The following is a 3863-nucleotide window of genomic DNA, read 5'->3' on the forward strand; positions in this document are numbered from 1 at the left end:
CATTCCTTTCCCTTATTCTAACCTTTCCTCATGACTTACATTATCAGGGTTTTATTTAGGGCCTCAATTTTTTTTTTTTTTAGTTTGGGTGTAAAAGTCTTACAATGGACATGAGTATGTGAAGATGGTGTAATGAACACTTTCAAAAAGTTTGGTGAAGGAGGGGCGGGTCAGACAGCTGGGGGAGCAGAGGCAAGGAGAACCATATCACTGAGAGAAGAAACCAGCAGGAAGGAGAAATGAGCCTTCATGGGAGAAAGGATAACCGATGGTGTTGGGCCCTCAGTGAGGAGCCAACAGAACAGTTGAAGAACCAGACAGCACCCTCGGGCAACATGCTCGCTGCCCGGAGTGCAGCCAAGGAGGACTGAAGGCCCTTGGAAATCAAAAAAAGAAAAACAAACAAACAAAAGAAATAAAAAATGGGCAACAGCACTAAGTCCCCAGTGGCTAATCTTTAAGATTAGGGTAGTGGCTTGTGATATTTTATAATTACCTTAATTAATGGAGTTCTCCCAAAAAAAAATCCAAAAAGGTAAGCAGTTATGTCATTGCAGATAACACTTGATATTGGAACAAGGAACCTTTAAAAAAAAAAAAGTCAGCAAAAACAAGTTCATATGATTAAGTGACAAGTATTTTATACAGCTTATGACTCACAATGAATCAATATAATAACTCTTTGAATTACCCTTCAGACTAGTCCAGAACATAACACTTGCCGAAACATTATTAGAAACATTAAATATTAACCACATTTGCCTGCTTAGCAATTAAGCAGATCAAAATCTATAAATAAATTAACATAGTGGGAAAATATTGCTAAGGAATATACTAAATAATCAATTTAATTTTAATATTAAATAATGAATTTCTATAGCTATGGATTTTCAAATTTCATTTTTATGAGGAACAAATTATAATAGTATAAAAAATTTTAAAAAATATTTTCAGAGAGGAAGGGAGGAGAGAGAAATAGGGATGAGAAAAAGTTTTTTAAAAAGCCAACTTTCAAAATGGAATGAGTCATTTGGTTTAGAGTATAATCTGATAAATTTATACTAAGCTCTTAATACAAATTGTCTTACAGGAAAAATTATCAATTTTAATTCTATCTTAGCCTAAAATTGCATTAAACCCTACTAATTATACAGAACCTATTAATTTCATAACTTCTTCCAGCAATTAAAAGTTTGTATATGGAAGACAATCTTAAATGATGTTAATTGTACACACATAACACCAACCCCTTGGCTAAAAATCATGAAGCTGTCATGGGAATAATTTATTTTCACAAAACCACCTGTAAAGGATTTTAATTAATGAGTGCTTTTTTAAATGTGGGGAAATTATGGTCAGATTTCTTAAAATCTTTTTTTCTCCACTCTATTTTTAACTAATAATTTTTATAATTTTAAGCTAATACTATTTTAATTTTTATTATTTTATTTTTGAAAAATCTTTATTGTTGAAAGTATTACATATGTCCCCATCCCCCCCTTGAAACTAATTTTTAACTTACAAAAATGCTTTCTGAATGGGCAAGCCACTGCTATATAGCGAGTAATTTCATACATTTGAAATCCCAGACACTTGCTCCTATACATGGACAGGGTATGTGCCACTTTCACTAGAGAAAGTGCTTTGCCAGCACAATGTTGGCAAGCAAACTTTCACGTTCTTTCTGCATCCCATGTAAATAATATGCTCCTTTTAAGAGCGATGCTTTGTAAAAAGTCACATTCAAATAGTAGTCAAGCCTGAAAGTGTAATTAACTGTTTGAAACTTTTATAAGGACTTTATTTTATTTGGAATCTGAATAAGGAAAATGCCCAGCTAACATGTTTGTCTTCAGGTGTCAAATAGTAAAATCAACAAAACTCAGTAAGGTATTTTAATGGAATAGAGCAACAACCAATAGTACATTTTAGTAGAAGTTTGTGAGACCCTGTTCAACGTGAAAGCGCTTTAAAAATGCTATGACATAAGTATAAAGCAGCATAATTCTGAGCCCTTACCATATCATGCCTTCAAACAGATTTTGGATGACAAGATGTGACTGAGTAACTGTTATCAGTAAAGTGACATGAGTCCATGCGAACTGTTAATAGCCCACAACACACAGTAGTGACACACTGATCAGTGCAGCAAGAGTAACTTTGAAACACACAATTCTAGCATGGTTTTCTTGTTAAATTTTGTAAGAGAAGGTTATACAAAATAAATGTCGTTAGCAAATTATATTCATTTTGGTGCCCACTGGAACCTTAAAACCATGAAAACATTTTTAAAAAGTAATCTTAATATACAAATGGATTGCTTATTATACTGAGCTAAATTTATAACCATATAAAAAATAAACCATAGTCTCGAACCATCGGCTTACAATGATAATAAGAAATGTATGGTGTTGTTATGACCTGAGAGGTGGCCGTTAGGGACTTTTAGCATCATCAGTATGAGTTGAATGTGAATGAAAAAAAAGACTCATGTTTCTAGTGTCGTAATTTTGATTGGAATTTATTACTCTTCAAAATTCTTAGATTTTGATTTATTCATAATAAACCTATTTTCTATTTCAGCAAATATTATATTGTGGCTTTGTTTTATTTTATTTTTATCTGCTGAAAGATCCAATTCTCTTTTACCCTGGTTGCTTAAAAATGCATAAATGATTTTTTTCCCAATAGGCACCATTTATATTTTCATAGGAGATCCTATTATTTCTAATTTGTCTTGACGGTTTCTAGATTTTTCATTGAGAATTTTACTCTTTCCCTCTCAAGGTCTCCAGAAATTAGAAAGGTAAGAAATATTACAATTTCTCAGCACTGATGCTCAGCAGGAGGTCTTAATGGAGAAAAGCAAAGCATAAAGAATAGAAAATATATCCCAAATCCAAAACAAGACGAATACATAATTTCACAGATTTAAATATTATGTTTTTCATTTTAAGTCTTATAATTAGCTACCTTTTAAGAAAATAAGAAAAGTTCATCATACACAGTGATACATTTCATAAAACACTGAACACTGTTCAACGCTAAGCTGAATAAAATACCTTAGGCTAAAAAGAATTATGAAATTTTATGACTAACCATAGCTACCAAGAAAATACATGCTTTGGTCCCTTTATACTCAACGAAGAGCAAGTTTCCATAGAGAAATAGGGTAAATATAATTAGCTTCTCAGACTAACTATTCAGAAATCTATGGAAATGTTTCAAATTTCTACCAATTTAGGGAATCCAAATACTTGGTTTTAACTTTATAGCCTTTGAGCATATTTAAAGAAAAAGTTTTTAGAAAATTTTGAAAATGGTTAAAATTTTTAAATCCTCAAAAATGTTTCAACTTCAACCTTTTGTATTTAATAGTCATCCCAAAATGGAAATTTAGGCCTCAAGGAGCAGATTACATTTTATCTTCTCACTACAGAAAAATAATTAAAGGTACGGGTTTCTATGATGTACAGTGACTACGGAACCATGATTAGTACATACCATGTAAAACTGCAGTCGATAATGTTTCTTCACCAAGCTCAGCACAAACATGCAGAAACCTGCTCAAGAACAAAGACCATGTGCTTGTTGTGCAATTGGTTACCAAGTGTAAGATTCGCTGAGTTCAAACAAGCCAATCTTCTACACCACACCTGTATACTCTATCCACTTACTCATCTGGCGTGTCTCCTACTCTTATATTAAGTATTTTAAGTAAAAGCTTCCTGCTGGAAATGATCTTGTAGTCTCCAAAACGCCTAATACATTCCAATGCACACATTCAATAAATATCCCCAAAGTTAGTTACGTGAATTCATCTCTTGCTAATAGGTGGACATGGAAAACCAGATCTTAAATTT

The 3863-nt window shown here is 32.4% G+C and overlaps 1 long non-coding RNA gene across 1 annotated transcript; it reads right to left on the bottom strand.

The window, feature by feature from the left end:
- Positions 1-506: 506 nt before the first annotated feature.
- Positions 507-3567, bottom strand: LOC102420453. The gene is made up of 3 exons (XR_002827898.1): positions 3505-3567; positions 2020-2102; positions 507-584 (listed from the first exon to the last, which is right to left on the bottom strand). It is a non-coding gene; the product is annotated as an uncharacterized LOC102420453 (long non-coding RNA).
- Between the last annotated feature and the right edge of the window lie 296 nt (positions 3568-3863).

This window comes from Myotis lucifugus, unplaced genomic scaffold (assembly GCF_000147115.1).
Source record: "Myotis lucifugus unplaced genomic scaffold, Myoluc2.0 scaffold_8351, whole genome shotgun sequence".
NCBI classification, from domain to species: Eukaryota; Metazoa; Chordata; class Mammalia; order Chiroptera; family Vespertilionidae; genus Myotis; species Myotis lucifugus.